The 10849-nt window shown below is 47.7% G+C and overlaps 1 pseudogene; it reads left to right on the plus strand.

Moving 5' to 3' along the window:
* The window catches only part of LOC118322038, a 23454-nt pseudogene that overhangs the window by 2876 nt on the left and 9729 nt on the right, over positions 1–10849 (plus strand).

Genomic DNA, 10849 nt, shown 5'->3' on the forward strand with positions numbered 1-10849 from the left:
GACTTCAGCACAATCATGTGTATTATGTCATAATGGGATGATTTAGATAAGAAGGCAGAATGACAGGGATAATGTTATATAAATCTCTTGAGGGTGTTAATGATGAAAGGAAACTAGGGCAATTGTCAATAGGTTTAGACAGGGCAAAACACTTAAAGTAATATAAACAATCAGATCACATGCACGTGTGTACATATCATTACAATTTAAATAGCTTCAGTGTCAGAGATGATAAAGTAATTGCTACATATAGTGGACAGTGATACAACATAAGGCTACTACAATACCGTCACTTTGAGCTATAGTGAAACAAACTTACAAAAATTATGAAGGAAGATAAGAGTATCGGTCCCAACACACACCAACCCCCAACCGATGTACTGATAAGTTAGATTTATGGCGCAGGCGCCCTGAAGTCATCGTCTACTCAAGGCATGAAAATTGGACTGTGTGATGATATTGCCGGCCGACTGACCTGTTTACAGAGAGTTATAGGTATTATGGTTCGTACTCTAGTTATGGTCCCCATGTCCATGAGCCAGCAGGTGACACGACGGCTGTATCACCACGACCCCACATCCGTTTGCACGGAAATAGATAGTGCACCGAGTATTAAAAAACATCACGTTCCCTACTTATGACTTCTTATCACGAAAATATCACTTTCACAGTAGCACACACGACAATCTCCGTGTACCACCCGTGCATTAATCATCCGGACCCCACAAATCACCGCCTAGCTAGGGAGACTAGCGACCGAGAGGTATGCACACCGGTGAGATGACACCTCATGCAGTCCCAGGGACGTCCCCTGCCTCTTGGCAGCAAATAAACCACGTTATGCCTCAAACCTCCACCTGCCTGCAGGGGGGCGTGCTGTCTTTCGACTAAAGTCAATACAAACAGTCTCACAATGCCATGGTGGTTCTAGAGACACCCCTGTCTACAAGACATCGCCTATCCCGGATATCGGTCACCACGACCTCCTTAGACAGATCAGGCATACATTACGAAGATCCCTATCCACAGGACCTCATCCTGTTCTTCCTCAAGGCGTCAAACACTGTCGAGGGCTAAAGCGCACTATGCGACCATGCACATAACTTGTGATTTCCATCATCCGGAATTCCAGATATACCCGAGGATGGTTCTGATTGATATAGGTAATCCAATCCACGGATCTCGAGAGAGGTGGGGGGTCGTGTGCTTACACGACAACATATATCACTAATGAAGTGCGATGGCCGGGCCTAAAACAACACTGGCTCAAACGGCGATCAGCCTGCGATATGGCAACGGCACGTATGCGAGTGCTCCCCCTCATACAGAAAGTCAGCAAAACCACAACTTCGCAATTCTCCCCTGCCCCCCCTTGCCCTGTCCCCTCTGCGTTTCTGTCCAGGCCCTTGCCCACAGATGGGACAACACGGACGGCCGCCGCCCGGCGCGAGTCACCGCCCGCAGGCACGTGCTCCCACGACACGTTCTACTCCGTGCCAAACTCGTCGATTTTATTCCCAGGCAGCCTCGTAGATTAGGTCATGGCCTGTCATTGTCCTTGAAAAATGCCATAGACATGTATACTAAAAAGACATAGTCATACCATGCTTCAATATGGTATTTCACTAGGAGTAGAGCCGCCTTTACCACCGTGAATTCAAGATCCCTGTGCAACCATTTGACCGACGCATGCATGTTGGCAGATTTTCGAGCGCACACTTTCCGATCATAGAGATAGCCAGATGGGTTCACACAATGCCACTTATTCCCCTGGCCTTTGGCCCGCCCTCCGCCTGAACTTTATAGCTGCAGAGTCTCGGTTCTTACGGCAGTCATCATGTCGTTTCTTGTCCACCGCCTCGTTGGCTCGGACTGTTGTGCTGCCCTCGCACCTGGTGCGCAACCTTGACCCCGCACCATGATGCACACATACACACACTAGATATAGATGAATAGTGTTGTTGGCCATACAATGCTGTCCCAACATCATCTTGCGGACATATGCAGATAACCCCCCCTGATATGAATTACAACGGCAGTAACTCCCAATCAATACCCATTCACAGCCACCCCCCGGCCACAATCCGCCATGGGTCACACATAGATGATACTCCCTGCGCGCTACACACCCGCCACGCCTATCCGTCGCCGCTCCCAATAACAATCCTCTGTCGGCGCCTCTTGGCACCTTTTGTCCTCGTCTAGGATCTCTTATAATATTATCGGTGCCGCTAAGAAGATTTATTCAAAATGGCTACCCGGCTATCCTGGTGACCGCCTAAAGCCCCTGCCCGCGGGTCCCGGGGTCCGCGCTGGCTCCTGCTTCCCGTCATATTTCGCTGCTGCTACAGAATTCCCGGTACACAGATAGGCCGGCCGCCCTTTTTCCTCTCCTTACCCTCGCGTCCCGCCGCCGCTCTTCTTACCCGGTAACACCCGTTAGCCTTGTTAGTAGTTCATTGCACAGGCCACTGGACCGCAGTACACCCCAGTCCCTCTCGTAAAATAATATCTGAGTCTATCTCCCTGCCCCATTAAATTTCCCATCTCCCTGCCGTACGTCCTAAAAAATCCGATCTTATCCACATGCCATACTGGCATACTGGCAAGATACACTCCTCCGCACTCATCCACTCCCCTTCATATATCACCGTGTGCAATATAATAATCCGATCTCAAATGCGATGTATTATAGAAATCAGAGAGCTGCCGAATTTCCGTACAGCCCGTATGAACTTACACTGCACCTCTACAACTTTATCGTTCATCATATTAAGAGGATATCAGCTGTAAAAGAAGACCTCTTCCTAAGTCACCCGATAGCATTTATACACCCCGACTCAGTTCAAAGACATCGCCGTCTCCCCCTCCTTGCCCGTCCCCTTTCCTCCTGCATCACGTCCGTACCCACACCATATAGATACCTAGTCTCGTCCAATCCCCTTTGTACTCACCATAACGAATTTAATCTCCCCGCTCGCATAGTACACGGAGATAACCTGTCAATGTTTCCGTATCTATGAATTCCCTGCGGTCCTCCTTCCTCTTGTCCGCAGCTATTTAACTTAATTTCCCACGCACTCGGAGCACCATTGCTGTCATCCGGGTATGCTATGGATTGCGATTACATCACCACCGCAGCCAGGCCACTCATTGATTTACCTTAGCAGTCATAAAAGTGTCGCCCTACATGCGCTCAGTGCTCCTTTTCCGCGGTTCTCCGTGCCCCTCCCTTGCTTTTTTTGTTGGCTTTGCTCTCCTTTCCTGTTTCCTCTCTTTTTCCCCCTCCGGCTTTGTTGGCCGCTTGCCCTGCCCCGCCCCCCTTTTTCCCGGCGCTCACCGGTCGCTGGTGTTCCCCGTGCCCTACGCGCCACACACTGTTGTACATTAGACAGCCCCCCTCCATGCAGTCCTTGTGCCGCCTACTGCCCTTTTGGGACATATAATTGTACGCGCGTGGGATAGGCGTTGTCTCCCCGCGCACCTACGTGTTCAGACCAACATATATCTTATCCCTTGCGTTTAATCAGCACGGATATCCGGTGACCTCCCCATTCCTACCGGTGGCCATACTGTCTTCCTGGCTACTGCCTTCACACATGCACACTGTCTCCACTGACATCCCTACGAAGAAGAAAAAAAAAGGAGGAGGGAAGATAAAAACATATGAAGAGAAGATATAAAAGGTAAAGAAAATAGATAGGAATGGTCACCAGCCATAGACCACCGGCAACCTTGCCATAATATCACGCTTGAATCTGGGCCCGCTCTGGTACACGTTTATTATACCGAGGGGAGGGGAGCGCGGAGGGGGGGTGGAGGGTAGATGACAAAAGGATGCATTACCCCCACCCTAATACACACATTACCCAGATCACCACATCGCTCCGATTCTCTAAGCCGTTTTGGTCATCAACCCCATCCCTTGATGTGTCTCTTGTACTGGGTACAAATTATAGCATCCGTTTTCTTCCGTGTCGTACCGAACCTCAATCTGCCGCTCCCTCTTGATTTAATTTTTTTTTTTTTGTTTCCAGGCTTCGAACGCCACCGCCGGGTTATATTCTACATATCGAGCTGCTGCGGGGCAACACACAGCGGTTCGCGGCTGGCTAGTCCAGCCACTAGTTATACACCCACCGGACTGTATATGGCTCCTGAACAGCACACGCACAGAGATATAGGTATTTCCTGGCAATGATAATAATAATTACCATACGACTCCACGCACCTTCCTGGTCCACATATCTGTTTTCCCCGGTCACGTCACCCTCCACGCTTGGCCCTCGCTGTCCCGTGACTCCTTTCCCTTTCTGTCAGCCGGCCGGGCTGCCCTGCTTTTCTGCGGCTGTCCCGTTCTCTGGTCTTGTTCTGTTTCCTGTCGCAGTGGGCTCTTCCGGGGGCTGCCGCTGGGCTGCGCCGGCGTGGTGGCCTCCCCGCCTCTCTGTCCCTCGGGTCCCGCTTTTGATCCCGCCCTTCCCTCCCGCGTTGTCCGTGTCCCCGGCTGTTCCGGCCGTCTTTGCCCTTCTTGTCCTCGCCGCCTTCGACTTCCCGGTCCCCCCTGACCCTTCTGTGCCCCCGCTTGGACCCCGGACACTGTTCGCCCGCCGTGGGCGCCTGCCCCCCGCGGCCGTCCCCCTCCCCTTCCCTCTTTGCCTCCTTTCCCCTCCGTTTTCTGTCCCCTTCGGGCCCCTTCACCCCTCCCCCGTTGTCCCGCCGCTTCCCTCCTTTTCGTTGCCCCTTCCTCAACTGCCCCTTTGTCGCCCCTACCTGCACCGCCAGTGGGCCTGCCTGCGCGGGCTCCACACACACAACTCCCATCCTCACCCTCCCCTCCGCTCCCTTTTCCTGTTTTTTTTTTCTCTTCTTTTCCCACCGCTGGGACCGCGGCCCCTCTCCCCGACCCTCCCTCTGTCTCCTTCGCCCCCCCCGGTCGTGTCTTCTGATTCTACAGCCCCTCCGACGTGGCGTCCACTCCTGCCGCTTGGCACTCTCCCTTCCCCTTCCCTGGGTCCACCTGCCTCTTCACTTCGACCCTTGCACATCGTCTCTCCCCTTTGGTCCGGCTGCTCTTTTCTTTTCCCCCCCCTTTTCTTGTTTTCGGCCGCACCTCCTCACCCACCCCCGCCGCCCCCCCGCGCCCCCCTTCGCCCCACCGCCCATGCTATTCCCCGCAGTTCCGCACCCAACCCCCAACACACAGGTGGACACCACTACGTCCGTCAATGACCCCAGACACTCCTCCTGCATCACTGACCCTCTGCCCGAAACACAGCTCCAGTTATCAGTTTGTTGTCCACGTCCCGCCGTAACATGTAATCACTGAGTTGCAGGCGTCACCACAGTCATCGGCACGCCTACTCTTGTGTCCTCCCACTTTGACGGGTTGCCCGGGTACGGTCTCTTTCCCTTCCGCCCCCTGTCTGCCTTCCACCTACGCCGCTTTTTCCGACTCTGGCAGGTATACTAACCATCCTACGGAACGGGGCGTCCACAACATTTTTTTTCAACACCTTACCCTCACTCCCTTACCCTTTCCCCCCGGCTTTGTCACCTTTCCCCTGGGGGCTGTACTTCACCGACAGCTCCCTGTCCACCGATTTTTCGCTCCACGTTTTTCCGTACATCCACTTTTCGAGCACCCCTACAGCACAAGAGTTTTTTTCCCACCATTCGCCTATACAATGTCGCTGCAGTGCGCACCATGCAAGTCCCTACACACACACACACACGAGGCGCAAGGCCTACACGGAGGCAAGAAATTCTCAGCATCACTGTAAGCGATGTTAGAGAGGTATTATCTCTCAAATAAATGTGCCAATTACAATGAATTGCCTTGTCCTTCCCAAGAGAGGAAAGTGGGTGAGCTGACACCTGCAGGAAAATCAGGATTTTGAGTTATGGGAGACAGTAAAGACTTCACATTTTTCCTTCCCAGGTATTTAGATATATCATGCCATATCCTGATACTGTTGTAAATGATAAGATTGCCTTTTACTTCTGGATTTATCTTCTTTGCTTCACATGTGATTAAGCTCCATGGGGAGTAAGGGTGGCAAGCCCAGGAATCAATACAGGTCTCTCTCTTAACATAAGAATGTAACCAAAGCCAGAAGTGGCGTGCATGACAGGCCCAGTTATAATACAATATATTAGGCATAGAAAGACCACCCATGTCTGTAGATTCGACCAAACAGGGAAAGGGGTAGGTGCTGCCATCGCTCAAGGTCTCTCTTGACTGAAGGACAGTCTGATCTGGATTTATAAGTGTGGGGAGTAATGTCTCCAGGCGTCTGGCCAGGAGTTTTGACAGCAGTTTGCTGTCTACAGAAATTAAACTGATCGGTCTATAGGAACCACACATGTCAGAAGGCTTATCCCTCTTCAGAATAACCGAGATATTAGCGATGCCCAATGTAGGGGGGAGGCACGCCTATTAAAGGAGTCTAAATACATGTCTGTAAGGGGACCAACTATTTCCTGACTGAATGTTTAGTAAAATTCAGGGCCAAAACTGTCCGGTCCTGGAGCTTTACCTCCCTTAAGAGTGCGTATGGCTTGTAAGACTTCTTCTTTACTGATTAGCTTGCATAAATCTGCTTTCTGTGCATCTGAGAGAGACGGTAATTTTATCTTATTAAGAAATGTTGCTCTAGTCTAGAAGATGTGCATTTGGAGCTATAAAGGTCTTTATAAAACAGTTTCATTACTTCATTTATATCATATTTCTGTCTATGAGAGAAGGGATTACATTGGGCTCAGTTTTACCACGGGCAAGGCTAGCTAGCAACCGGCCTGGTTTATTGCCTGATTCAAATAGTCTATGTTTAGCAAAAAAAATCTGTCTCCACTTTTCTGGTTAAGAGCTGATTTAAGGCAGAGCGAGCTGCATCCAGCTGTTTCACCAGAGAGCTGCTGTAAGATTTTTTAAACTGATCTACCAGGTTATCTATTGTCTTCTCTAAATCCAACTGTCTTTTAAGGGCATCTTTCCTCCGTGCCGACGTATAAGATATAATAGCCCCACGTATATATGCTTTGCCAGCTTCCCACAATGTAGAAGGACTAATATCTGGGGTTTTATTTATAGAGATGAACTACTACAGATGTAGTTTACTCAAGTAAAAGAATGGTTACTTAGTAGAGTAGGGTCGAGCCTTAAGTGCCTGCAGGCTGGGGAGTGGTCAGAAAGAAACTCGGTACCAATTGTACAGTTTAGTATTCTGCCCAAAATTGTTCTTGAAGACAAGAAGTAGTCTATTCTGTAAAAGACCTGGTGGGGAATTGAAAAGAATGTGTAGTCTTTATCTAGGGGGTATAGCACCCTCCAAGCATCATATAAATCTAAATCTTTACAAAATTCACCCATTTTTGCACTTTTCTTGGATAGAGTAGTTTAGGGGGGAAACATCAATATTCAGGTTAGGTGTACAATTAAAGTCACCTCCTAGAAGTAAGTATGGGGAAGAAAATGTTGCCAAATCTGAAATAAGCTGTAGGATAAAAGAGACTTCATATATTGTTGGGGCGTATATACATCCAAAAACTACATGTTCTCCGTAAAGATAACCAGACAAAAGTACATAGCGTCCTTCCTTATCTGATATTGTCTTATCAAGAGTAAAAGGCAGGGAGCGATGTAGGAAAATTGCAACCCCTCTACTTTTCAAGTTATAAGAAGAGTAGAATACCTGGCCCACCCAGTTTCTCCTCAGTTTTATTTGTTCCAGGTCTGAAAGGTGGGTTTCTTGGAGAAAGGCTATTTGGCATCTCTCTTTTCTAAGGAAGGACAAGATTTTCTGGCTGGTGTGTATGGCTAATACCCTTCACATTAAGTGAAACAACATCAAGGTCACTCATGGAAGATTAAGCCCTTAATACAGTTGGAAGTATTCTATACATGAAACATTAAGAAAAAAGGCAATATCTGACCTGGTAATCAGTAAAGGACTGGAGCTAAACCTACACTGTAAGAATGAAAATAACACAATAAGTAAGGCTGTCTGTAAAAACCCCTCCCCAAAAGGTGGCTCAGAACCATGAACAAAATAGAGCCCCCCAAAAAAGAGAACAAGAACAAAGAACATCCTTACAAAGGTGTTTAGAGTCTTAGGGCAGGTGAGGCAGAGAGGTATCCTCCCACCTGTGAGAGAGAAAACCACATCATCCGCAGGAATGTCCACTTGCATCCCACTGCCGATGCCTATTCTCCGCAACCCTCCCGCCCCCCAGCCGAACAACTAATGTGATTAAACCATAGTCTCTAGATAATCACTGAGTAACAACATGGGCATATTACCTGAGCATATGTGTCCATAACAGAAAAAATAGGCAAGTAAATAAATAAAAAAAAGAGCAGTTATCTATTCCTCATCTTCCATATGGCAAAAGTTCAGTTTCTGTGTCTGCTGTGTAAACCATGTAAAAACACACAAGTAATCCTTATTTCGCGCTCAAAATTAACCATACTTGCTCAGAAAATCCTCGGCTTCCCGTGGGCTTTTGAAGTAGCATTGCTCCCCGTTGAAGATCAAGTATAAGCTGGCCGGGTAGCGCATCTGGAACCGTAGTCCTCTCTGGATGAGGCATTCACATACCCCGTTGAACTGACGCCGGGCTTCCCTCACCTGGGCTGATAGGCCCTGGTGGATGCAAATCTCATCGCCCTGATAGGTGATCTCGCCTTTCTCTCAGACAGCAGCAAGGATCCATTGTTTCTTGTTGAAATTGTGCAACTTGATAATAACAGGTCGATTATATTTTTTCAATTTTCAATATTTCGGTCAATTTTAATCGAGCCTCGCTTGGTCTCCAGTCCCAGTGTGTCTGGAAGCCAGGTCCCAAAAAACCTGATGGCCTGGTTCCCCTCTGCACCGTCCTTAAACCCAATAATTTGTGTGTTATCTCTGCGGCTCTTGTTCTCGTTGTCCTCGGCTCGGTCGGTTAAGATCTTTACTCGTTGTTCAAGTTCGGCTAGCTTGTTTTCCAGAGTGGTTGTGCGGTCCTCGCCATCAGAGATGCGGTTCTCAGTCTCAGTTATTCGCTTAGTGTTGTCCTCGATGCAGCTGCTTCGCTTGTCCAGAATAGAGTGTAGTGCGCCAATCTTTTCAGTAACAATTTTGGAAACTGCGTTAGCCATGTTTTCCTCAAACGACACTCTGTCGCCATCATCCATGCTAGCCTCTGCGTTAGCCGCGAGTGGCTTTTTTGCTTCAGGGCGATTTCTACGCCAAAAGCGATTCTCTCAGTCCAAATGCATCACGAGCCCCCCTGGTAAGGCTGCTTGAATATAGAAAGGCTGGTCTTCCAGCTGCATGATTGGAGTTAACATTGACTTTTTTTCAGCTGCTAATTTCTAACCTAATGTGTACTTAAAGTGTTGATGAAGAAATATGTATGGGACTCACACTAGGCCTTAGTTTTTCATTATACAAATTCAACTGTAAAAAGCCATTTAATGTGCTAAAATATCCCAACATATAGTGAAATGTGGGCTTTGGGCTTCTAACNNGTTCCCCTCTGCACCGTCCTTAAAAAATTAAAAATGTGGGCTTTGGGCTTCTAACTCAAAACAAAACTCTGTTATCAAATGTTATTCAAGCTAAGGACGTAAGGGTGATTCAAGGCGCCACATCTGAAGAAATCCTGGAGAAGTCAAGAAATGTGTTGCAGACCAAAGGCGAGTGACTGCTTCTGCTCTGACATTAGAGGAGAGACAGTACTCTGAGATAAAATACTATGTAAGTACTTTTAATTATTCTAATTATTCTTTGAGCACTTATTTTGTATTATAAAGGTTTCACCTTTCACCTGGCAACCACCAGGAAACCTCAGTGCCTGTGAAGGCACATGGGGAGTAGAGTAGAAGAAAATAAGTCTTTTTAAGTCTTCTTATGGTCTATGGTGGTCCTTAGGACAGTTTATGAGTGAATACAGTTATTAGGGTCACAGCTGAGGTAAACCTCGGTATCGTCTGCATAAAAACTGAAATAATGTTGTGTGATCCTATGAGATATCCTAATGGTAACATAAATGTATAAATGTAAATACTAAATAAAATCAGGCCAAGCACTGGACTCTGAGGAACCCCACAATCCAGATTAGAGGTGACTGAAATCTTGAGGTGTTGTACCTGTGTCTTTTCCCAAGATCATTATGAAACGTAGGCCAACGCACTATGTGGTGAACCTCCTGGTCCCCAGCTGTTTCCTCGTCACTTTGGACGTCTTCAGCTTCCTGCTGCCTCCGGAGAGTGGTTGACCCGGTCCTCCTTCAAGATGACCCTCATCCTGGCCTACACAGTTCCTGCCATCACTGGAGAGTCAACACCTGTCATCAGTGAGTGACACCTGTGATATTGTTACTTCTTTTATTCTAGAAAAAGTTGGAGCACGTAATTCACTGTCGCACATGAGCTTTGGAAACTAAGACCTTATATATTTATAAATCAATTACAATTTACACTTAATGAGGATCTCATTGTCCCTGATGTCCATCATAAATAAATGTCCAAATATCTGCTTAGGAATCATAGACAAAAAGATGTTTCTTGTGGCTCCAGAACTTGCCTGTGAATCATCAAGTTTTTAAGTTTTCTTCACTATCAAAATTATCCAGTGAGAGTTGGCTGTACACCAATCAGCCATAACATTATGAGGACTGACAGGTGTAGTGAATAACATTGATTATCTCATTATCATGGCACCTGTCAGTGGGTGGGACATATCAGGCAGCAAGTGAACATTTTGTCCTTAAAGTTGATGTGTTAGAAGTAGGAGAAATGGGCAGCGTGAGGATTTGAGCGACTTTGACAAGGGCCACATTGTGATGGCTAGACGACTGTGTCAGA

The sequence above is a fragment of the Morone saxatilis genome, unplaced genomic scaffold (assembly GCF_004916995.1).
Source record: "Morone saxatilis isolate NCDOM2014 unplaced genomic scaffold, NCSU_SB_2.0 Contig12, whole genome shotgun sequence".
In the NCBI taxonomy this organism is placed as follows: Eukaryota; Metazoa; Chordata; class Actinopteri; family Moronidae; genus Morone; species Morone saxatilis.